Source organism: Myotis myotis, unplaced genomic scaffold, assembly GCF_014108235.1.
Source record: "Myotis myotis isolate mMyoMyo1 unplaced genomic scaffold, mMyoMyo1.p scaffold_m19_p_2, whole genome shotgun sequence".
NCBI lineage: Eukaryota > Metazoa > Chordata > Mammalia > Chiroptera > Vespertilionidae > Myotis > Myotis myotis.
The window spans coordinates 142,941,056-142,968,178 of record NW_023416324.1 but is presented as its reverse complement, the minus strand read 5'-3'; the positions used below and the strand labels follow the sequence as shown (position 1 = coordinate 142,968,178).

The window sequence follows — 27,123 nt, the reverse complement described above, 5'->3', positions numbered from 1 at the left end:
GAGTGCCTAGAACATAGTAAACAGTCAACTAAAAGTTAGCCATTGCTTCTGCTGCCTCTGATACTATTTCTACTACTCCTATTACTGCTATTGCTACCACCACCATTACTACTACTGCTACTATTATTACCTACTACTACTGCTATTAATGCTACTACTGTTACTTCTACTGCTATTATACCCTGACAGATGCACTTTCTTCTACCCAGTGAACTGGATGCTTTGGAGGTTTGGGGATCACCTCTTCCCAACTCCCTCCTCCTCTTCACCGTACAGTTGAGCTGCATTCTGCCTGATCACATGGCCTCTAACGCAATTATTATCCAAGTTGACAAAGGTATTGCAGAAAATTTATACAGGTCAGGGTCTCTAGGTTTTCTGGTTCTTCCTCCTTCCTGCAATCTTCTTGACAGTCTGTCATTTCATAAGATCTGCATTAATGTTCTTCCATTAACATGAATAATTGAAAGTTCGAAGTTCATCTAATAGAAATACCTTTGAATATTATATGATGTTTGCCAACTCTATTAATGGAATAGGAGTACACAAGAATGTAGAAAACTGCAAGGATAAACCTAATATTAAATTTCTTAAATAGGTCTATAAATGGGAAATGTTACACTTTTTCTCTGTAAATTGATGTCAAAGAAAATGTTGAAAGCAATTAACTTTTTCATAACAATTTATATGTTCAAAGTACTCCACCATCACTTTTATTATGCATTCCTCAAACAAAGCCCCATGAGGGAGTACAGCACCATCAAACATTTTCTCACAGTCGAAGATTCTAAAGTGTAGATATCATGCAATTTAAAAAATGGGTTAAAATATGATTAGATTTCACGGTCTCTGAGTCGCTGGCATGCTGTTAAATCAATTGAAGCCTGCCTGCCTCAGAAAGGTAAACAGAATAAATGAGTGTGCATCTAGATTTACAGATAAACCAACAGTGGATCACAAACCAAGTTTGTAAAGCCTGCTTTCATGGTGGTATCAAAATATTGAGGTACACAAACATATCCAAACCACATACACATGTGTATAAAAAAGTGGGCATTAACTCTTCTGCCCTGAATTGCTTTAACCAACTCTAATTCTATGATGGGCTCTATGGTAGACATCACAGCAGACACTACCTCCTTTCCTACAACTTAAGACAACTTGCCTTTGTGAATTCTAACGCAGCCTGTCCAACCTGCCTTTCCCCTTGTGCTAATTCTGGGTGACCCAGATTGGTGATCTTGGAGACTGAAAGTGCCAATGGTGCAGCTCAGATGGCCCTGTTATAACATCAAAGATGACTGTGAGGATAAAATAACACCAACATTTAAAATTACAAATGCCAAATTCAAGCTTATGTAGGTCTTATTTTAAATATGTAGATCAATCCGGCCTAAATTCATTGCAATAACATAGATCCTAATGGCAAAGAATAGCAAAATAATCCATTTACTGTTGGTACAGGAAATTCCTGAAAATATGACCAAGTGTCTAGAGTTAGCACCTTTCTTGACAGAAATTTTCTATTGACTATAAAGGAAATTATTATGTTAGCTAAGACTAAGTTGTTTTACTTGCTTTTTGTAATAGCCATATATTTTCAAGTTCTGAGGAGGAGGTTTGGTAAAGTTTCAGAAATATTAATTTTATCATTCTCTTTGCTTAGTGTTTCTCATTATTCACTATCTCAAAATTATATAGTCACTGCTGTTTCCCTTTTGTTTTTTCTGAATTATAGATTAGTTTCTATTCTTTTCTCCTCCCTCACCCAACAAATCCTACCACCACTTTTACCACTACCACCATCCCATCTTTAGAAAATCTTTCACTTGGGTATTTCTTCAATTCTGTGTAGAAAGAATTCTATCTCTGTATCAAACTCCAGAGGGCCTTGTACTCATCTCTGAAAGTGGGCATAAAAAATGTTAACATTCTTATTACCATTGCATTTCTTCTCTGAAACTATAAAATTACAGAAGGGCATTAATAAAATCATTATATAAATACAAAGGATATATTATGCTTGGTGCAGTCACGATGGGAAAACAGTATGGAAGTTCCTCAAAAATTGAAAATAGAACTGTCATATGATCCAACAATCTCACTTCAGTTCTAGGTATATATCCAATGAAAATGAAAATGGGATGTAAGAAATATATCTGCACTCTCATCTTTATTGCAATATTATTCACATTGGGCAAGATAAGGAAACAATTTACATATCCACCAATAAATGAATAGATAAAAGATGTGGTGTGTGTGTGTGTGTGTGTGTGTGTGTGTGTGTGTGTGTGTGTGTGTGAATTCAGCCATGAGAAAGACGGAAATCCTGCCACTTCTGACAACATGAATGGACCTTGAGGGTATTATGCTAAATCAAATAAATCAGACTGAGAAAGACAAATACTGTTTCATCTCACTTCACATGTGGAATCTAGAAAAAATAAACTCAGAGAAACAGGAAGTAGACTGGTTGCCAGGAGTTGGGGTGTGGAGAAAATGGAGAGATGTTGCTCAAAGGGTGCATACTCCCAGTTATCAGAGTAACAAGTGTGGGGATTTAATGAACAACATGTTGATTATAGCTAATAATACCATGTAATATACTTGAATATTGCTAACAGAGTCCATGTTCTCCCATAAAAAAGAGGTAACTATGTGAAGGAATGAAGGCAGTAGCTAATACTTTGGTGGTAATTTTTTTGCAATTTATAAATTTATCAAATGAATCCATTGTACACCTTAAACTTACACAATGTTATGTGTCAACTAGAGGCCCAGTGCATGAAATTCATGCATGAGGGGTGGTTCCTCAGCCCAGCCTGCACCCTCTCCAATCCAAGACCCCTCGGGGGATGTCTGACTGCTGGTTTTGGCCCCATCCCACAGGGCAGCAGCAGTTGGGCATCCCTCTTGCAAGCCGGGACCACTGGCTCCTAACTGCTTGCCTGCCTGCTGGCCTTATAGCTGCCTAACCGCTCCCCTGCTGGCCTGATGGCCCCCAACTGCCCTCCCCTGCCAGCCTGATGGCCCCCAACTGCCCCCCTTTCCCGTCTGATCACCCCTCACCACCTCTGCCTCGGCCCCCACCACCATGGCTTTATCCTGAAGGAAGTCGGACGTCCAGAAGATGTCCGGTCACCCAGTCTAATTAGCATATTACCCTTTTATTAGTATAGATGGTTACTGAGCAGTGCATTCTGGGGAACATGGGGAAGCGGCCTTATGACTCAGAGACCAGGGACTTGACAGGAAGCTGAGAGGTCTGGTCTCACTCAGAAGAGGAAGGGCCTGGGATCATGGGTGAGGCCTGGACTGTGTTTAGGTCTGAGGAGCCTCCCTCCTCCAGGGACCACTTGCTCAGTGGCCTCCTGCACACACCACAACATGGGTTCAAACCCACAACCTTTCAATGTACAGAGCTACCCAGCCAGAGCAGTTATTCTTGGCTTTTCTTTTCTTTTCTTTTACTTTTTTTTTTATTTTTTACTCTTTTTATTAAATATTTATTGTTGAAAGGTTTACATAGGTCCCCTTTCTCCCCATTAACCTTTTCCAGCCTATTCCCCCTCTCCAGGCCCTCATCACTCCATTGTCTGTGTCCAGGGATGATGCATGTATGCATACAGGCCAATGGTTTATCTCTTACCATCCACCCACCTTCCCCCACATTCTCTCTGAGGTTCCACAGTCTGTTCATGCATCAGTGTCTCTGGGTCTATTTTTGTTCATCAGTGTATTTGGTTCATTAGATGTTAAAAGTGCTCTGGTTGTGATGACTTGGGTTTTCTAAAGATGTAGTCATATCATGTACAAATCTTTTTTCTTTCTCCAAGTGTACATGTGGACACATTGGGAATATAGATACCAGAAATAGAAGTCTGTGAATAAGTTGGGAATAAGGTGCTTTTTCTTTTGTGACGTTGTGTACATGATCCTGTGCTCTCGGCATGTTGAGAACACCAAGTACTGTGGCTGCAGGGGGGCTCTCATTGGAAACTCATCCACATAGAGCCATAGCCTCCCTCTCCATCAGCTGCAGCTCCCAGGACAGATGCATGCACCCCTCAGCAGAGGTGGGGGCACTGGCCATCTCCCACAAGCTTGCCCCCTGTCATCACCCGATGGGGCCCATCTTCCACATATCACCCTCTTGTTCCTACTCCCAGGCCTTTCCATGCACTTCCTCTCATCCAGCCCCCTCCCCCTCCCGTCATGTCCAGAGCCCCAGGTACTGTCCCTGCGAGGTGTGTGACACTCCCTACTGGACTGTTTCATCTTATTCTTCCACGAGTGGTCCAGTGCACAGAATTCATGCACAGGGACAGGGAGAGTGCTCCTCAGCCTGGCCTGCACCCTCTCCAATCTGGGACCCCTGGAAAGATGTCCTACTGCTGGTTTACAGGGATCGGGCCTAAGCCAGCAGTCGGACATCCCTCTAGCAATCCGGGACTGCTGGCTCCTAACTGCTACCTGCCTGCCTGCCTGGTTGCCCCTAATCACTCTGCCTGCCAGCCTGCTCATCCCCAACTGCCCCCTGCCACCGGCCTACTCACCCCCAAATGCCCCCCTGCTGGCCTGCTCATTCCAAATGGCTCCATCTTCTATTCCATTTGTGTCCTTTCCACCCCTAAATTAATGTCGTGTCCTTAGTATGTGGCTATGATGTGTCTCTGTGACTGAGCTGGGAAACCTTTCACGTTTCTCTTTCCTTTCCTTTCATCTCAGGATAACTGAGCTCTGCGGTTTGTGTGTGGCCAAAGGCCCTGGGAATACAATGCTGAGCCCTCTGAACTCATTTTATTCTTTATTGTATTATTTGATTCCTGGGGCTGAATTAAACATGAAAACAGAAGAAAATATACCCTTAGATATAGAATCTGAGTCATTGCCTGAAGATTTCTGCAGGAGTTGACACTGAGGCATGAGACACATGTGTTTATTGGTCAGTTTCCTCAACTATGGCATGAAGGTTGAACCTGCCCCTCGGATCCTTTGGAGGTTGGATATGATGCATCCAGAGGGATTAACTGGCAGCTTGGAGAGTAAGATCAGAAGTCAACAGACACTTGTTTCCTTTACCCAGAGTTAGAAAAACACAACTTCTTTTATCATAACAGCAGGAAGGGCTATGCCTATGGGAGGAGGAGCAGGGAACCAGGGCTTCTCCCTTGCTCCTTCCCCGTCCTCCCTCCCTCCATCCCTGCACTAGCCCCACCGCCATCATGGAACCACTCATCTCAGGCTTTGGCCCCGCCCATCTCGCAGGGAGGAGCATGCACAGCTTCTTGCCCAGGCTGAAGCAGCTGTGGAGTAGGGAGGAGGTGGTTTTTCCCCTGAGGAGGTGCTGAAGTTCTTGTTGAAGTCTCCACTCCGGAGCCTCTCACAGAGGCGAGTCTGAGTCCTGGGAGGCTGCACAGTGGAGGCACCACATTACTTTCAGTAGAATCTGAAGATTGATCGTAGCCTGCCAGCTGGGGGGAGGGACCAGGAGGTCTGCCTTGCACCCTAGCCAATCCCCAGTCCCACTTTGCTGTCACCCAGCCTGGTTCCCCTTGGTTCCCTGTTGGCCATCCAGTGATGGGAGCCTGCGGGCCAGGGGGAGGGGAGGGTTGGGGGAGAGGGACCAAGAGGTGCTCCATGCACTTCCTGGTGACCAGTTGTCCAGTCTGATCTGGTGACCCTAGGCTATTATTAGTATAGACTAGGAGCCCAGCACACTGGAAATTGCCTGCACCATCCACCCTCGAGTAGCCTAGGGATATTTTCCCACTGATTTTTAGAGAGCATGGAAGAGAGAGGGAAAGACAAAGAGAAACATCAATGTGAGAGGGACACATGGATTGGTTGCCTCTTGCATGAGCCCTGCCTGACCTGGGCCCACAGCACAGCAGCCCCTGCAGCGGCTGCCCATCCAGCCCTGCCTCCGCTCCCTGGATCCCTGGACCCCGCAGCCTGCTCGTCGGCCCTGCCTTGCTCCCCAGTCCTTGCAGCCTGCTGGTCCCGCCCTGCCTCACTCCCTGGCCCGCAGCAGCAGAGGCCACTGCCGGTCCAGCCCTTCCTCCCTCTCCCACCCTTGAAGCAGCAGGGGCTGCTGCTGATCAGGACCTCCCCCAGCTCAGGTGCAGAGGCCCCTGCCGCCCCAATCTGAGGCTGCATGTGCAACCTCCTTCTGTCTGGTCCACCATTACTGCGTCTGGTTAATTAGCATATTTCTCTATTTTATATATACTAGGGGCCCAGTGCACGAATTCATAGACCTTGAAAGGAACTGTGGGCCGTGAAGCTGCGGTGGGCACAGGGGCCGTCTCGGCCCATACTCCACATCCCTGCCCGGCCTCTCCTGCTGCAGCCCCCAGTTCCCTGTCTGCCAGCAGCCCCACTCCCACCACTGCCGCTCCCACACACTGATGGCACCAGCCCTGCTCACACTGCTGATGGCGCGGAGTGATTTGGGCTGGTGCTAGGCGATGGCAGCAGGTGCAAGCACCAGGCAGGACCACACGCTAGCAAAGAATTTTCAGTAACCACCAGAGGTTCGCACAGATGACAGCGACCAGTGCCCTGCCTTGGTCTGGCAGACCCATTCACCTACTCCACCATCCTGCCACAGCCAATGCCCGCCATGTTTCACACTCTGCCGCCTGCTGCCGACACCCGCCATGTTCCATGCATGCCCCTTGGTGGTCAGTGCATGTCATAGCAACCGGTTGTTTGGCTATTCAGTCTATTTGTATATTAGGGTTTTATATATATATAGATATAGATTCCCTCTCAGTCAACCTGGGGGTTGGGAGAAGGAAACATTTTGTTTGAACAGTATGTTACTCAAAAGTTCTCCTTTAACACTATTAGTGAATAATATGAAAATTTTCTTATTTTAAAACTGTTTTCAAACATTTTATACATGTGAAAATTATATTGGTTTCTGTTTGTTATTTATAAATTAAATGACATTTAGAGAAGATGTCAGGAGATAGTTTTCAAAACCCAATGAGAAAGTATTTCATCAATGGCAAATTAGAAGCTTTAAATATCTATAAAGTTTCTATTACAAATATTACATAATCTCATTGATGACCCAAGAGAGAAATATTTACTTTTTTCATTATTCATTTCTATTTTTATTAAAGTCACCTAAATTAATTTCATTGGCATTCAAAGGACAATGTAGTTACTCCTTCTAGCTATGGTGCTTTTAACTTGAATTATTTGAAAATAAGAATAATGACAACATATTAAATCTGTATATAAGAATAAAAGTCCTAATAAGTCAGTGACAGAAAATAGAGGCTAGTAGAGAAGGACAGGATAGGGGGAGTTAGGACAATGTTTGCAATAATTCTCATATGAAGGGATGCAGGTTGTCTGCTAAACAAGTTAATTTCAGCCAGTGGGTACGGATACTCTGTATTCTCAGTCAATGGTAACTCTGCTGAAAAGAGCCAAAGTTCTCCAAACAGAGTGACCCTTGTTGTCTTTGTGTGAACTAACCAGCTCTTTTGGATTTTCCAAGGAGGGCAGGTTTCCACAGTTTGGGTGGTAAGAAAAGTCTAACCTGCAAGATTGGGCTAAAAACATAAAACTATCAAGATATAATATTAAACCATTACAAGATAGAGAAATTAACATGATGACAATAACTGGTTATAGTCTTTTGCTTATTTAACTCACTCTTTTAATTTATATTGAAATCTGATAAGAAAACTTAAAGAATTGCAGACAATAAATCTACTTAGCTCTAATATATGTACATATTTGCAATACTATATATTCATTGTGGCTGATTATTTCTTGTTAGCTACTCTAAATTGTTTTTAACGTCTTATTTGACATACAGATAATAAAATATTCTGCCATCAGGTTACATTTTTATATGTCTTTTCAGATTTACAAAGTTTGAAAAGGAAGATAAGCATTGTAAATATATAACAATGACATGTAATTTCCTTTAAAGCCAAATATGTAAAACAAAAATAGTCAGGTCACCAAATATTTACTGAATTGTATTGGGTATTATGTGATAGATACAGAAATAAGGTGACCAATGTCCAAACTTTGCCTGTTTAACTTGAGGTCTATTTATTTTTTAAATAATAAAAAAAAGACCATTAAACTCAAGCAGCATTTTTTAAAAAATGTTAAAGTCTATTGCTGTGCTTTAAGGATATTTCAAATAAGTCCTATAAGAAATTTACATTTGAAGCTGTGCTTCTATGTATTTCGGTGAACTATCCAGAGCCACTTAAGATTCACAAGGAAAAGGGTTTAGAATAAGAACAAAATAAAGGAAGTTTAAAGGTAGAGAGAGAGAGAGAGAGAAAACCAGGCTCATGAGGACTAGAAAGCCTTTATGCTGCTCTTGGCAGCAGGAACAAAGTGAAAGGCAAGTTCCAGTGCTAAAAAATGCAGACATGAATTGATGGTGATTAAAAATTGGTAAATATTATCAGCTTATTTATAAATATCTCCTCTAAACATTAATGGTTTAGGATACAAAGGATATGGCCAAAGCATAAGCTATAAAAGGGGCCTTCATGCTAGGGAAATCATTTATACAGCAAACACAAGTGTAGTCATTCCAGCTGGCATGCTGCTATCCATCTTAATTATTGCAATAAATGACCACTGGCCATCACTTTGAAAAGACTATGGAAAACTGGAGGGTTACCAAAAGATCAGAAGAAAAAGCTTTATGTTAAAAGAAAGTGATGATTAAATTGAAAATCAAGCCATAATGCTGATGATACATTTTTACTGGGATAAACAAGGCAGCTTTGTCTTTAAAAATGATATCTGACCTCGTAAATTTCTTGATAATCTGATAAGCAACTATATAATTTGTGCACTATACATGCCAGAGTGCATTTAGAGAAAGCATTTTTACTACTAGAAATAACCACAAAGGGGGTCTCTGCAGTGGGAGTGGGTCAGCAGAGGGGAGGCTAATTGGAGACCTGGAGGATAGACAGCATCGCCTTCCACTAGCACAGCTGTTCTCAAAATGTGGCCCCAGGACCAGCAGCATCAGCAACATATGGGAGCTTGTTAGAAATACAAATCCTAGGCTGAATCAATCTGAGACTCTAGGGGTTGGGCTTAACAACCTATGTTTTAGCAGGCACTCTAGGTGATTCTGATTCCAGGTCAAAGTTTGAGAACCACTGCTCCACTGAAATGAAAGCTCTGTGGGACCATATTTGTTGAATGAATTAAATTGTTTTTAAAAAGTTTTTTTTTTTAAACAGCAGATTTAAAAATTATCCCAAACCACCATTTTTAGGTATTTTTAGTGTTTTCAAATAATTTCATTTATAGAACAGAAGTTAAACTTGTGATTGCAGGGGGTAAAGGGGTGGGTAGAGGTAGAAGAGGTCATAGAGGAGATAAATGGTGATGGGAGAAAATTAAATTAATTTTAAAAGTGAAAAAAAGCTTCATTAAAATGGCTGAATTCTAATTCAAATCTAGAGTAAGTTGTATTTAAAAATCAAAATATTCTTTAAAAAAATATGTGGCTCTATTTTAGATCCAGAAACACAGAAGCATAGAACAGACTGATGAATTTCAGAGGAAAGGTGGGGATGAGTGGGTGGGTGGGAGGGACAGACTAAACAACGAATTTACATGCATATATACATAATCCATGGACACAGACAATAGTGTGGTGAAGGCCTGGGGGGATGGGAGCGGGGTGGAGGGGGTCAACGGGGAAGAAAGGGTATATCTGTAATAATTTCAATAATAAAGATATATAAGATTAAACACACACACAGATGAATCGGGCCATGTCAAAAGGACATGCACGCACACACACACACACACACACACACACACACAAACACACACACAAAGTGGAAATCTTTACATGACTAGTTTTTAATTTGTGAATGGGGAGTTAATTTTTTGTTTTTTATTCTTGCTCTGGGGGCATTATATGAGGAGAAATTGGTCTTTAAAATGGGATTATTACCTATCATTATCTATAAATGGCATAAATCATTAATATCCAAAATATATAAGGAACTCATACAACTTAACAAAAGGAAGATAAACAATCCAATTTAAAAATGGGCAAAGGATCTAAATAGACATATCTCCAAAGTGGACATAAAAATGGCCAAGAGACATATGAAAAAATGTTCAGAGTTACTGATCATCAGAGAGATGCAAATTAAAACGACAATGAGGTATCACCCCACACCTGTTAGAATGACTACCATCAACAAATCAACAAATGGCAAGGGCTGGCAAGAATGTGGAGAAAAGGGAACCCTAGTACACTGCTGGTGGGAATGTAGAATGGTACAGCATCTGTGGAAAACAGTGTGGAGTTTCCTCAAAAAAGTAAATATGGAACTAACATTTGAGCCAGTGATCGCACTTCTAGGAATATATCTTAAGAAACCCGAAACACCAATTGACAAGTATCACATGATCTCACTCATATTTTGAATCTGATGAACAAAATAAACCGATGAACAAAGTAGATCCAGAGACACAGAAGCATGGAACAGACTGTGGAGTCTCAGAGGGTGGATGAGGGTGGGTGGATGAATGGGAAGAGATCTACCAAAGAACTTGTATGCATATATGCATAACCCATGGACACAGACAATAGGGTGGTGAAAGGCTGGGCAGGATGTATGTGCAGGCTATAAGAGGTCAATGGGGGGAAAATGGAGACATCTGTAATACTTTCAATAATAAAGATTTTTAAAAGGAAAAAAAAATTAATACATGCTTAAAAGACAGAGACAAAAAGCAAAACAAAAAATAACACTTAAAATATGAGAAGATAATAAGATTTGTATCTTTAAACTCTAGACATTTATTGCCGGTTAACTAAGGGAACAAATACCAAGAGGAAAATTTACAAACCTCAAGGGACAGACTAATGACCATCATCATTTCACAAAGTGCAATTTTAGGAGGCACACTTTTATTGTACTTTTGTTTGAATTATAAACTTTCATAACAAATAGGAAATTGGGCAAAGTAATACAATTGAACTCTAGAATACCATTTAATATAGCCTCACCAAAAAGAAATGTTGCTTTGAAAATTAATTCAATGTATCTGCAAGAGGTAATCTGTCAGCATGAGCTGAAAGTTGTCTGAAAAGCAACAAAAAGGAAGTTAAACACTTTAATGTCGCCTAATGATATACATATCCTTTATATAAAAGTTACTATTTCACATGCTAACATTAATAAAAGAACTATAAAAATGTTAAGAAATGAATCCAGAGGCCATCTATGGAAAAAAGTGATAACATAAGGGAACAATCTCTTTTCCTGAATGTCATCTGTGGGGTTAACCATGAAAATAATGCCCACACCATGAGCATCAAAAACGTGTGTAAAAAAAACAAAGAAATCCAGGACCAGGTAGTGGGGAAGCTACGGTTCCACTTTATTTAAACTCCTACATAGAATATATTGCTAAAAAGTGCCCCAAAGTAGATTTAAGTCCACGACAATTGTACTTGAAAACTCAACTGTTACTAATGCCTTTATCCATCATTTGGTTTCATCTTTGAGAAGGAAACCCAACAAGTGCTCTTCTGTCATTTCTTGGCTCCTCTTCTTCCTCCAACTTTAACACTTTGCTCAGTCAATTCCCATTTGCTTCCAAATTTGGTTCTTTCCCTTTGGCTTGCTCTTTCTTTGCTGTTGGCTCACACATGTATCACAAAAATTCTCAAGACAATCAAACCTCTTATATTCTTAACCTCCTATTTCTCTCCTTATGATCATGACCAAACTCCATTCTCTGCACTGTACTCCAATGATTTGTGCAGTGCTGTATCCTCTTATACCTTTGAATGCAGATACTATATCTTACCCATATTTACCCATCACAACACCTACATGCAATTGCTGACTTATAATGGATGTCTAATAAATATTAAAGTTAAATTTTAAAATGTGCTATAGTATTATTTTGCCTGCACAGTCCTAGCTGTTATCACATGACCAGTTTTTGTGAAACTGCACAGAAATATGCCAACTTCCCCTCCTCCATTTATAGTTGATTGATCCAAAGTCAGTACCTGACCCAAACTAAGCCAATCAGAATACTTTCTGTGCATATTTGTAATCAAAGCAAGGGAAACCATGCTGGGTAGTTTATTAACTGGAAAAAGACCAAATCCAGGATCTATAGACTGACATATGACATTAGCATCAAAATAGGATAGTCTGCAGAAAGAGAGAAGGCACACAAAAAGAAATGGGAGACAGAAAGAACTGACAGTATTCATGCCCTTGTTTCTAATTATTTCCCACGTCCTAAGAAGCTGTATTATCCCCTTAGTTATAGAGATTTATTTTTTGCTTAAGCTAGATATTGTAGACTCCTGGAACTGCAACAACATATTCTATAAAATACAGGTGCCAGAATCATGGGCCATATATTGTTAATTGCTTTTAACTGAATAAGAGAAAAGTATATTTTTAGAGGGGAAAAAATCTAAAATAGAAAGGTAACATGGAAACGTCACTTGAAATCAGGTAGAACAAATATATCACATCAGTTTATGTAGAGAACAATCTAGTAAGAAAAAAATATGTATATGGAAGTGGAAGCTAATTGTGGCTTTGGATTGCTATATTTCTGTATATTCTCCCAGGACAAAAAGTTCTATGTATCTATTATACTATATAGGATTAGGGTAACAATGTATTAAACATCATCCTGAAAATGTTCCATTGAATATTGTTAAAGCTAAAATGTAAAAGCATACTCCACTGTGGCCACTAAATATATTTTCAATAGAGAAATATGAAAGGATCCAAAGCAACCATTTAAAAAATTTAATAGCACAAATCCTTTGTCAATAAGTTGGCAGGAAGATCATCTGATATAATATAATTGATACACATGCTGATTGTTAACTTGTGATAAGCTTTCGGTATAATACTTGTGGCATGAGATACATGCTATGCTTCTAATTATAATGTTATGAAAAGCTCTATATGAACCATGATTTTTAGTATCTACCCTGAATTTGTTTCACCAAATATAAGAATTTCGCTTTCCACATTAAGGAAAAGAACTCCATAGAGCAAAACCTTATAGAGGCCACTATGATAGAGTTATAAAAAGCAAATGCAATCTCTGTAAGCTACTGAATTATTAAATATTTTTCCAAAACAGTAATTGGTTTGTATGGCTGTAGTTAATCTTAAAATGAAAAAAAAAAAATCACTTCCTAGACTAAATAAATGCTCATCACAATAAATGCCAAAGTTCCAGGAGAAGACCATAAGGCTGTGTAATTCTAAGCATATTCAACGGAACTCTGAAATATGGAAAATCATTTTCAGGAGTACTTTGTGGAACATGTTTCATGGCTCACATTATCTTAAAAACAGTGATAACTTACTATAAATCATCTGGAACAAAGGTCTGTTTTACAAAGTTAGCTGAGATTGAGGGAGTCAAAGGAAATCCCTAAGGACTTAGTGTAAAAGGCAGCTGAGAAGCAGGAACATGTCTAGGGCCCTTTTAAAGATGGAGCAGGGGGGTGGAAAAACCTAGGCATCAGTGAGTGAGGGTGGTGGCTTCCTGGCCATGACTATGTGTTTGCAACAAGAAACTGGAGTCTTGACTCGGGGTGGTGAACACAGTACAATGCACAGATGATGTATTATAGAACTGTACAGTTGAATCTATATAATTTTTAACAGAGAAAACATTTTATTTTCAAATACCCATTATTATATAAAAACAGAGCAGGTGCCGGGCTAACAAAATGCCTCAACTAATTCCAAAGGACCAATATCATTATTGTAGGTTCTTTTATTATAATTCAAAAAAAAAAAGCCCACTATATATTCAGAACAAATATAGTTTAAAAACAAATTCAGGACAAGAAATTAAAAGTAGAGTAATGAATAACTCAAATAAAAAGAATATAACACAAAAAGGGTAAAAGCATAACAAAAACCAGAGAAAACAGTTCTTTAAAACTATTTTAAGATACAAAATGTCTGATACGACCTGTGAGAGTAAAAGGTATCTGACACAAAATAGAAAATAAAAAATGGAAATAATTAGATATAAATTTTTTAATAATAAAAGTTTTTGGGTCAGTTATATACTAATAAATCTTAAAACCTAGGAGAAATGCATACTGTTTTTAAGAGTATAAAATGACAAGTTGCACCACAAAGTAGAGAATTTGGTAAGAAAAATAAATACTAAAGAAACTTAAAAGGTAGTAAAAAAAAAAGTAGTCAAAGTCTATAAAATAGTTTTTTTTCTCTTTCAAGACTAATATCTTTAATAAAAAAATTTAAATTTCCCTTTAGTATTATCTAGGATCTTCTTTTAAATATTATCAGTAGTAGTGAAATAATTGTCCTCTGCCCTATCTTAAAGGTAAGGCATCTAAAGTTTTTCCATTGAGTTTTAATATATAATGTTTTCAACTCATGTCACCCCAATAAATTCAATAAAAAATAAAATAATTTGTCCTGGTTAACGTCCCCCCCTCCCCACCCAAAGAAAGAAACTAGAAACATCTCAAGATATTCATGCTTGCCCCTCCCTCATACGTCCAAAATACGCAGGTAGTGAGTCATGTGTTGTGAGCCCACACAGAGAAGTAAAAAGGAAACTACATAATCAGCTGACAGCCCCAAAGTATTCTGTACTTTCTTTGTAGACTCAATTATCTAAGAATTACTTTTAATTCTTTCAGTTTTAGGTGTTTTACATGCTCTTACTAATACCACACTTATTGAAAACGCCACGGTATTCTGGCTACTGGTGTGGCACTCTTGAGGAAATGGACTTGAACTATATTGTGAAAATGCACTAAGCCTTTTGTTTGCTCCTGTGGATCCTGGATTACTATAGCAATTTAAAGAGATTCACAATGCTTGCCATATACTATTCAACCCAGCTCATAAAATGAAAGCACTTTTACTTATATTAGCCTGGCTTTAGTAATTGACAGTGAGGTCAGTGAAAATACTCTGAATTGTTCATTACCTAAAGGCAGGTGTTGATTATATTTTTAAATGAAAAAAACAAACAAAACAAATCAATCGTTTACTCCCTGTGTTAATTTTTGGAATATAGTTTTATTTCAGTTGTTTCTTTAAAAACACATATACAGCCTGGCCAGTGTGGGTCAGTGGTTGAGTGTTGACCTATGAACCAGGAGTTCACAGTTTTAATTCCTGGTCAGAGCACATGCCTGGGTTTCAAGCTAGATTTCCAGTGTGGGGTGTGCAAGGGGCAGTTGATTGATGATTCTCTCTCATCATTGATGTTTCTCTCTCTCTCTCCCTCTCCCTTTCTCTCTGAAATAAATAAAATATATATTTTGAAAAATATGATATAAATAAAATCATGTATACATATGTTCTAAAGTCTAATCTCTTTTGAATTAGCTCTTGAATAGCTGTGAACTAAATGTCAGATACAAAAGAGGGATTAGAATAATTTAGATTTCTAAATGCCAGAATACAATCTAAAAGTAAGACACCATTACCTGGACTGTTGGTATTTAAAATAATCATTTTATGAGTGATCTTTCAGGAAAATGCCAGAGAGAATAGCTATAAGAAGAATGAGGCCAAGTGGTATTTCTTTGAATCAGACAAGTTATGTTTTGAATAAATCTATAAGCACAAGGAATCAACCTTGATGTTGCAAAGATTTCTAGGAGGGTTAACTCTATCTCATAATATTTAGCCCTGCTAAATTCCTCCAATGAAGACGTATGATTTAATATTTCCCATTTCTCTAAGCAATCCTTAAATTACAATAAGAAAAAGTTTTACTTATCAATATGTATGCTTCCAAATTTTCTATGACTTATCAAAATAGGTTGGCAATACAATTTTTCTATATTCTGTGCAGTAAGGTTATATCCTTGAAAATCGCGGAGGCCTCTAGGTTGCACTTATGAGGTGCTAAGTATTCAATACATCAAGCAAAAAGTATCAATAATACAATTATTATTGGCTGCTTTCACAAATTTAAAAGTACCCATATTTAAGAAAGCTTAAGATTTAAAATTGGATATAAATTCCAAATAATGAAGAAATCTTACATGCAGCTAATAAGAAATGAACAGGTTTCTTTTGTTCTTCTGTTGTCACATTTTTATTTATAATGTAGAAATATAGTTCTAGATTATACCTGAAATCAAATAATGCTAAATCTGAATATGTTTCATTTGTGAAATATATTTATGTAACATATTTTATTTGTAAACTAGAGTAATGTTTCTTTTTAATAACTAAAGATCATCTATTTGTTTTTCACTGATACTTTATCTTAGGACATAACTAAACTGGGTCATCACCACCTCACCCAACTTTAAGGAGGATTAGTACAATGAATGTTATAAAGCAGATATGAACAGTTTTTAAAAGACTGGGACCAGCATTAACTGACAAAGAAAAATTTCCCTCTAAGCTATCATAAAAAATGTTTAAGTAAAAAAAAAAAAGTTTAAAAATCGGCTGATGGAGGTTTCAGGTTGAATAAGATCCTCTCATTTCACCTAATACATTCAAACCTGGCTAGAGTGTACCAAAATGGAATCAGGATTACTATCGTACAAAACTTCCCCTACACAACATTGTCCACAGTCCCCCTCTACCCGCCTACTGCTTTCAACACAACTGTTTCCCTGTCTGCCAATGGACGACCACGTAGAGGTTCTCCTTAACCCAGTCTTTGTTATAAGGCTAGTACATCTGGGTTTCACCTTTTTAAGGAGGCAGCTGAGGTAGGCCAGATCACCAATAAAATCAAACAACTGACTGCTATCATATGGGATAGAGGGCTACTGGGATTCAGTCTCTTCAGATGTTCTTCATATATTTTACAAATGCCTTTCATGCATTCCTTCACAGATTCTAGTCAGCATAACTTCTGCCTTACGGCCTCTTGGTGGGCTGTACCAGCAACATGGTGTGAAAGCACCACACATAAGCTTAGCCACCAAGTAATGCTTCTGAATCAATATTTCTTCAAGTGTCTCAAGTCAGACACCAGCTTAAACAATGGTTAACTAATTTCTTGACATTAGGAATTAGCAACGTTTATTTGTATTGTGAATTTTAAGAATGAGTATAAATATACGCCATTTCGCAAATGAATTTGATCATGGCCTAAATAATTGGCATCTCAAGAATTTGGGACATCCTGGGTGGTGTCGCTCGGTGGTTAGAGAGCTGGCCCACGCACCAGAGGGTCTCAGGTTCCATTCCCAGTCAAGGGCACATACCTGGGTTGCAGGTCGATCCCTGGTTGGGGGATGTGTGGGAGGCAACCAATCCATGTGTCTCTCTCACATTGATGTTTCTCTCTCTCTTTCTATTTCTCTCTCCCTTCCTCCTCCCTTCCACTCTTTCTAAAAATCAATGGAAAAAATATCCTCCTCAGGTGAGGATTAACAAAACAACAACGACAAAATACTTCTCTAGGACTACAATGCCACTAGCTTATAAAATAATCCATTTCATTAAACATGGTTCAACAACCTTTAGTATCAGAAAATTATTACTGACACAAAATTAAAATTCCATTCATTGTATGTTTTTCTTTCTCATACTCACTTGTCATCATAGGCTTGAACTTGTTAACTATATGATTGAGCAATCTTTTATCAGTCATCATATAGGATTACAATTTTACATTTGCAAATCACTTCAGAACACCAACCTATAAGCAAACTCTGCAATCTCATCTTGAATATGATTTAAACTTAAATGTGGACTAGTATTATTAAAAATGCCAATAAAAATGAAGGATCATTTTAATTCCAGTATGTTTTTAGGTTTACTGTATTATATCAGAAAACAAGGAAGGGAAAGAGAAGCAAGAAACACAAAAATGAGTAAATTAACTACTTGAGAGGTGTATTTCTTCTACAGTTTTGGTAGTAGCATCATTACTACAATAATCTTTGCATTAGTAATTTAAAAATAATACATATATTATAAATATTCAAATTGCATGAAAGAGTATGTAGCTAGAAAAAAGGTTTCACTTGCTGTAGCTGGTTTGGCTCAATAGATAGAGCATTGGCCTGTGGACTAAAGGGTTCTGGGTTTGATTCTAGTCAAGGGTACATACCTTGGTGGCAGGCTCCTCCCCAGCCCAGACTCTGGTCAGGGCTCATGCAGAAGGCAACCAATTGATGTGCTTCTCTCACATCATTTCTTTCTGTCTTTCCCTCTCTCTTCCACTCTCTCTAAAAATCAATGGAAAAAAATCCTCGGGTGAGGGTTAAGAAAAAAGGCTTTCCTTTTATCTCATATCCCCAGTCTGCACTTTCGGCAATAGCCATTATTAAAAGTTTTTGTATCTTTTTCGGGAAAAAATATCTATATATACACAATTCTATTGACTGATGATGTCTGTTTAAAACATCTTCCACTTTCATATAATTCAACATACAGTGGGGCCTTGCCTTAGGAGTGTCCCGACTAACGAGTTTTTTGAGATACCAGCTGTCTCTCCGCCAATTTTTTGCATTGCGTTGACAGAGTAATTTGAGTTAACGAGCTCCTTAACAAGCTTGGTCTCGGAACGAATTAAACTCGTAAGTCAAGGCCCCACTGTATCACTTTTTCTTGCTATTTATCCTTATATTTTTAATGTATAAGAATAAAGAGAAATGTAGTGGGATAATTTTCCACTTTACATAGAAAAATTTTTCCTCTTTTCTATTTCATGTGTCATATTTGAACTTTTTATTGGAAGGTACAATATATTAAAACATTCTAGAGGCATGGTCAATTGATATTTGACAAAGGAGGCAAAAACATACAATCTGGGAAATATAATCTATTCATTAAATGGTGCTGGGAAAATTGGACAGATAAAAAATGAAACCTAACACTTTATAGGTAACTAAAATGTAGCATTAATTATCAATTTATTATCCTTCCATAATGATCTCCAAGATGAAAGCAACATCAGAATATCTCTGCCTGGAGTAGGGAATACATGTAAAGCATCCCAGACAGACAAGTGGCTATAACATATTGTATTATCAGAGACAGTCTCTGAGTCTTCCCCAAAAGTAGCAAATCAAAATCAAGGAACTAGCTTTTTCTTTCAGTAGTTCAATCCTGTTTTGTTATTACCATTGTGGGCTAACTTTCTATGATGACAGGAACTCTTGGATGAGTGTTCTTATCACAGTTATTAATTCACCCTTTATCCCTTCCTTCTGTAGACCTTAACCCCTCCTCACAGGACCTGTAGTCTATAAGGTTTAATCTGTGAACCAAATTAAACTTCTCTAAATCTTTATTTAGAATATGAAGACTAAAATGAAATGTAATTCTGTACTCTCATGAAGTTTGTTCCATGTTGAATAGGGGAGAAGTGTTAATGCTTGCCTCTATTGTGGTGGTTTTTTTTTTTTAATTTTATTTCTATGGCTCAATTATTTCATTTATGCTCTACAGTGAGTGGGAATCTCAATCTGCAAAATGTTACATGACTATCTCTAAATCTAGCATAGTGATGAAGACAAAAGAAAAACAGCCCTGACCAGTTTGGCTCAGTGGCTAGAGCGTCGGCTTGTGGACTGAAGGGTCCCAGGTTCGATTCCGGTAAGTGGCATGTGCCTTGGTTGCGGGCACATCCCCAGTGTGGGGGTGGGGGGGGGTGCAGGAGGCGGCTGATCGACGTTTCTCTCTCATCAATGTTTCTAGCTCTCTATCCTTCTCCCTTCCTCTTTGTAAAAAATCAATAAAATATACCTTTTTAAAAAAAGAAAAGAAAAACAAACAGCCCTAGCCCATTCATTCAGGGATAGAGCCTCAGCAGATGGACTGAAGGGTCCCAGGTTCGATTCTGATCTAGGGCACATACCTTGGTTGCAAGCTCAGTGGAGATCCCCAGCCCTAATGCCACCAATTGACACACTGATGTTTCTTTGTCTCTTTCTCTCCCCCTCCCACTCTCTCTAAAAATCAATGGAAAAATATCTTTGGGTCATAACTAACCAACAAAATAAAAAAGAATAATCCAAAAAAGAGACAATGTAAAGGTCATTTTTATTTAGCAGTGGAATAAAATCACGCAATACTCATAATCACATGGAAGCTCACTAGCCTAATATCATCATTGAACAAGCAAAAAACAGAACAGAAACATGAAGTGACTAACCAAAATCCCTCAGTTGCTGACAAAGGTGGAACTGAAACGTAGGGCGTATCTTCCCTCTCTTGTCTTCTATATCACTCTGACATTGATCACTAGCAGTCATCTCACTGAGTAGGAAAGTTCCTGGTCACTGTTAACTCCACAATGATCCTGATTACTGTTATTGGCTCAACAATGATAAACCAGCACACACTATTAAATGCTTTCTGTTTAATCACTAAATAATAAAGTTAGTGGGGTGTATGGACTGTTTGCATGGGGCCTATTTTCTTAACTGCTTTGTCATTTTATTTTATAATTTGTGAAGCAACTATATTTAACAATGCAATTATGTGGTTAACAAGTACACACTGGTTCTATTGTGAGAATCAATATTATTTTTTTAAAAGTTAGTGGTACATTCTGTATCCTGCAAACATCTAAAGAGAAAAAGCTAATAGATTGTGTAATACTCCCAGAAGGCAAAGTAAATAACCAACAAAAGAGTAAAGTAAAAGATGATCTTATGTTTAAAGTATTCCTGGGCTTTGTTCGATGGTTTCCTGGTTTTTTGTAGGTAGGGAGGATTGCTTTTTTAAAAAATTTTTATTTCCACCTGCCCTTCCTATAAAAAACTCATTTAGAACCTCCGCCTTTTGACTACTACATACTGCTGTGGAAAATTTAATTATTCCACAGTTATCCTAACTATTTCTCTATGGAGAAATCTCTAAATTTATATTTAGAAAATGACCTAGGGGAAAAAGAGAAGACAAAACTTAAAAGTTGTCAAATTGAAATATCAATACTTCATCTGCTATTAACCAGACTGAGATTGAAACTATTGAAAAAAAGTCATGTATATTGGGTAATTTGCTCACACTACTTTTGATGTTTGTTTTCCCATTAAAGGATTAAGTTCAGAAGGACGGCATTCCAAACACTGGAGACTGTGCTCGAAAAAGAAATATAATAATACTCATTATTTGTTAGTTGCTGAATTGGGGCTTTGTGTCCAAACAGGCATGCTTCTCATAAATGTGCCTAACTTGATAGGAAAGGTATAACGTACATTTCCAATGTAATTTTATTTTTTAAGAAAAAAATCCACAAATCATGAAGAAAGCAACTAAATTCATATATTTATTTTAATAAAAGGACAAGCCAAGTCTAAGCTGTTAGTCAGTGGGGTCTAATGTTTAGGGGCAGATGCCTTGGGGAGAAGGGATAGGAAGGTAGGATGTGGGGGAAATGTCTTACAAAATCTAAGCATAAGGAACAATGCCCCTACCAGCGGTTCTCAACCTGTGGGTCGCGACCCCTTTGGCGGGCGAACGACCCTTTCACAGGGGTTGCCTAAGACCATTCTGCATATCAGATATTTACATTACGATTCATAACAGTCGCAACATTACAGTTATGAAGTAGCAACGAAAATAATTTTATGGTTGGGTCACAACATGAGGAACTGTATTTAAAGGGCCAGAAGGTTGAGAACCACTGCCACTGAGAATGGGATTTATTTGGGTTCTATTAGTTAATAAACCAAAAGAGGGAACCTGTAACAAGGATCAAATATGAAGTTTATGCTGGCCTTGAATAATTCTACTCAGAGGTCTCATGCATGAGTCATTGTGTAGTTGATTCCAAACAGATGTAGACAGATCATTGATAGGGCCCAACCAGTTTTATACAGTAAATTAAAAGAATGAGAAAGTCCCACTTACTTGACTTTATTTGATAATATCTTTGCCCGGATTACTTTTGATCCATATGCTATAGTGCATTCAAAGTTCTATATTTTAAAAGATTCAAAGTGAGAGTAGATTTTATAATTCAAAAATTTTAAAATGTTCAATTTTTAAACTTAAAATTGGTTTATGAAAGTATATTGGTCATTATTTTGCTAAGTGCTACTGTGCATGGAACATAGCATAGCAGGTATTCCATAAGTGGGAGCTAACGGTGACAACATGTTAGACTTATATTGGTTCATCTGAACAAGTATTTTTATAACATATTAGAAAAATACTAGAATTTCTCTGCAGGAATTCAGGAGACAACTTGAGTCGCAGACCATAGAAGTAAAAGTTTACTAACAAGGTAGTGTATGGAAAATAACAGAATAAAACCATGAAATAGAAGTTAAAATTCAGAACAACTGGGAAGGATCCAAAATTTTAAAAAAAGTAATCAAGACTTAAAATAAAAATTTTTAAGAATTAAGATTATTTTGCCCAGAGAAGAGCTCTATGTGATTTTGTTGACCAATGTCACCCCAATACTTTTTTAAAAAATATACTGCTGAACCTTAAAAAAAAAAGACAGCCAAAAGACTTAAACCACTAAGGTTTTACCTATCAAATACTATCAATTAATAAGATAATATGATAAATCCAATTCTGCACTGTTTTTTGATTTTGTTTTTTATCAGTATCGGCCTGTTTCTTAAAATGATATGTTACCTTTAAAAGTATAAAAGTTTACTTTTTTATATATATTTTTATTGATTTCAGAGAGAAAGGGAGGGGTGTGGCGAGATAGAAACATCAATGATGAGGGAGAATCATTGATTGGCTGCCTCCTGCACAACCCCCATTGGGGATCAAGCCTGCATGTGGCCGGACCTGGAATCGAACCATGACCTGCTGGTTCATAGGTCCACACTCAACCACTGGGCCACACCGGCTGGGCTAAGGTTTACTTTTTAGTAAAAATAAAATCATCTCATTTTTCTCAGGTTTGTGTCTGAAACATTAAAATGCTCTGATAGAAAATACATTTGCAAACATCACACCAGATTTTCTCCATATTATCGCTAAATTTTATTGTTAACAGCTTTCAAGGCATGGCCTACAATACACACGTATTTTCCGTGTCACAAATATAATAATATTGGCTGCATGACTGATCAACTTGTTCAAGAAATATTTTCTACACTATTTTTTGCCATATTTAGAAAAAGCCCTGATCCACAGGTTCAATCTAAGAATTAAAAACAGGATGAATAAAAGACTGCCAGCAATTTACTGCCTATTGAGAATGTGTTCCTTTATCCTATAAAAACTTAGTTTTAAAAATAAACTAATTTAAATAAATTTTTATATGTCTCTAGAATATCTTACACTTAATGTTTAATGTCTATGGAAGCTCTAGAGAATGCAGTTATTCGAGTTTTTATTTTATATGAACCAGGATTGGCACCTGGAGGAAAAGTAGACTGACTTTATTCCATTTCTTCTTCTATTGCATTGCATAGCTTGAGCAGAATATGTCAAGTGCTTTATTGTTTTTGTTTATTTTGAGGACCATAATTCGAGAGGTTTATCATCCTCTAATTAAAGTTCTAAAAGAAATTGAGAGATTGTCTCAATATACATATTTCCTAGTCACTTGTGAATAAATGTCGCAGCTTTTAATAGGCTTCATTAATAACCAACACTTCTAATTTTAACTAATGCATTTATTTAATCATCATATATGCACTTGGGACATACTATAGAGTCAATGAGTAGAAAAAAAAAGATTAAGAAAAGAGCTCTTGCCTCTAGGAACACAAAAAATCCTCTTAGAGAGAATGACAAGATGAATAGGTAATAGACAATAAATGAAATTAGTTCTGGAACTATAGAGGACGGACAGTTTAGGGAGCTAAGGGGAGTTTCTGGAGGAGGTGGCATAAAAATTGTGTTCTGAAAGATGGGAATGCTAGTTATTTTTTTCAGATAAAGGAAGGGTGATAACGGATGGCGTGAAGGAGGCAGTTCTAGAATAAGTCAGTGACATGAATAACAACCGAGGAACAACAAGGCTATGGCTCACTTAGAAGTAGGGCTGGAGCATGGAATTTCAAGAAAGACTGTGTTAAAAAATAGAAGAAGGACCTTAAATGCTATGATAGGAAGTTTGTATTTTATCCTTACTCTAGCAGGGACTCTTTGAAGTATTTTAAGCAGATTAGTTACAAGATTCTACTCATATCATGTCATGTCAATTTGATGGCAAAGGCGAGAAGAGATTGGAAGGGGAGCTAGACTGAAGTTTGAGAAATCTGTTAGATTGTATTTATTTTTCTCACTTTCTTAGATTATTATGATCATTGTGCTCTATCTTATTCTGAATCTAGAGTCCACATAAGTCTTAAGCACATGCACTTTTCCACTCCTAAAAAACCTCTGGCTAACTTATACTGATGACCTAAAGCAACAATATGCTTCACACATTCTGAATTACAGCCTATAAGATGTCTTGTTTTTAGCTTTAAGTTTACCTTTAAATTTATATTTAAAACTCAGAATTGCAATGCAGTGATGTTTCATTATCAGATGAAAATGGCATCATAATGAATATAACACTAATAATTAATGGATAAAGTCTGGGAGTTTGTGAATGACTCATTTGTTTGATCAGTGAGTAGATTCAAAATTATGCCCAATAAATAATATAACATCACTCTCATTAATATTCCATTTTTATCGGTGGAAAAAAAGGAGGCATGGGAAGAGCTATAGCTGGCAATTTTATAACTTTGAGACAATTTGGGGTCTCTTTTATCTAAATACTCCTGGGACTAAAATTGTTTTTCTTTTATAATCATTATTACTTGAATAATATAACAATGTATGGAGAGCTTATTATTATTATCATTATTATTATTATTATTATTATTATTGATTTCACAGAGAGGAAGGGAGAGGGGACAGAGAAATAGAAACATCAATGATGAGAGAGAATCAATGACTGGCTGACTCCTGCAACACCCACCACTGGGGATCAAGCTCTCTACTCGGGTATGTGCCCTGACAAGGAATAGAAGTATGACCTCCTGGTTCATGGATCAATGCTCAATCACTGAGCCACACCAATCTGGCTGGAGAGCTTATTATTTGACAATCATAACATTGATTGAGCTTCATATGTATTAATTTATTTAATCTTCCCTAAAACCCTAAGGCACTATTAACCCTATTGCAAAGATTAGAACATAAGAGGGCTTGATCACGTTGCCCAATGTCACTTGGGTGGAGGGTTGAAAGTGGAGACACAGGTTTAAAAACCACACAATTTGACTCCAGAAGTCATATTCTCAAGCTCTAATCTATAATAAAAAGTAAACAAAACACAATAAAACAAACACTTAAAGAATTCTTAAAACTGCAATGAACCAGCTCTAGGCCTCAATCCTCAGGCCACCCTCCTAGCACTGACATAAGCGCAGATATCTAATTTTAATAGGAAATGTTTAAAAGCTGTCTATTTCTTCAACCAACAGCATTTTAGTAATAAATTAAAAGGTCTAATGTGTGGGATTATGTAATTTCTAGTGACACTCAATAAAATCATTTTCATTTTTAATAAAAAAATAAGTGGGATCATCATTTAAACTACTTTTTCTTAATTTGGAGTCAAGTAAAAGTTGTTGATTACCATAGATTCAAATCTATACAAAATGTTCTTAATTGATGTATAATTTTTAAAGCTAGAATTTTTAAGCTTCAAATATATTAAGAATCATATGGTACAATACACCCATGAAAAGAATTAAATCTCATAAAATGTAAATCAGTCACACAGGTCAAGCATATCAACTCAGATTGAAAATATAACTGAATATATCTAAATCAAGGGGATATTTGGGAGAAAAACACAAATAGGGAGTTCAATTAGCGTGGCTCAGTGATTGAGTGTCAACCTATGAAGTCAGAATTCAGGACCCATATAGGAGGCAACTGATGTTTCTCTGTCATCATTGCTGTTTCCATCTCTTTCCCTATCCCTTCCTCTCTCTGAAATCAATAAAAAACATATTTAAAAAGAAAAAAGAAAATCAGGGAAAGATGTGAGTATAGACTATTTCCACAGATAAATTTTTAATCATTTGGTTAAAAATCTAGGCAGAGTAATTGGGAAAAATGCCAGATATTTTTTTCTTGTATTCAAATATATAACTGTTTTCATTTAATAGCACCAAAAGTAACATAAAATAGTCATTATTTTATCATTGTAAATAAATTTTGCTCTCCTTTGATGCCTTGCTGTATTAGAGTGAAGTATGCTTCTCAAGAGCATACATACTTTTAACTTCTTTTAGCAATTTATTATCTAAAGGGTACAAAGAGCTAAGAGCTAGGGTTTTAAAGACATGTATTGTTTGTAGAAGCATTTTTGAATCAGATTAATAAGAGAATATTGTTCAATTTCTAAAATATCATTAATGTTATAATTATATTCTTAATAATAATTAGAGAAGATCGTAATAAACAGATGCATCTTACAGTGGTCATAAAAGAAAGTGGTTGATCTCGCGCTATTGAATTGTAGCTCAGAAAATGGACCTTGTATTTAAAAATCATAATTTTATCATCAAAATGACTATTATAATAATTATAAAATTTTTCTCTAAGATTGAATGTCTTTGAAATCTAGAAAAACATATACAATACCAACTTCTAAGAATATTATTGTAAATTACATGTCCGTATAGTTTTAAAATGTGTGTTTTATTCTTAATGGTTTTTGTTTGAGGGAATTACATTTTAAGGCTGTAATTTTAAATTTGTGTTTTTCTTCTGTTTTCCTTGAGTACATAAAGCTGAAAAGTTACTTGACTGACATTGGGACTTTGAAAAATCCTAATAACATCAATTCCAATTTTGTTTTGTTTTGTTGTTTGTTTCTTTTTATCCTTACCTGAGGATATTTTTTCCATTGATTTCTAGAGAGAGTGGAAAGGAGGGAGAAGGGGAGAGAGAAATGGAAGGGAGGGAGAAGGGGGTGAGAGAAAGTAACATCCACAATGTGAGAGAGACACATTAGCTGGTTGCCTCCCACATGCACCCCTACTGACACTGGGCAACCGGTGACATTCCCCCTGACCAGTAGTCGAACTCAAGGCCTTTTGCTCCATGGGATGCTCTAATCGCTGAGCAAAACCAACCAGGGCTCCAGTTTTGTTCTTGAAAGCCAAAAATGTACTTGCATGGAACTTAA

The 27,123-nt window shown here is 37.2% G+C and overlaps 1 protein-coding gene and 1 long non-coding RNA gene across 5 annotated transcripts in view; both read right to left on the bottom strand.

Annotated features, from left to right (window-relative positions):
• The window catches only part of ALCAM (activated leukocyte cell adhesion molecule), a 214,032-nt gene that overhangs the window by 175,555 nt on the left and 11,354 nt on the right, over positions 1–27,123 (bottom strand). The gene's annotated exons all lie outside the window — the stretch shown is intronic.
• Positions 4,518–21,544, bottom strand: LOC118676350. Its single transcript, XR_004974087.1, has 3 exons — positions 20,158–21,544; positions 11,042–11,117; positions 4,518–5,037 (listed from the first exon to the last, which is right to left on the bottom strand). It is a non-coding gene; the product is annotated as an uncharacterized LOC118676350 (long non-coding RNA).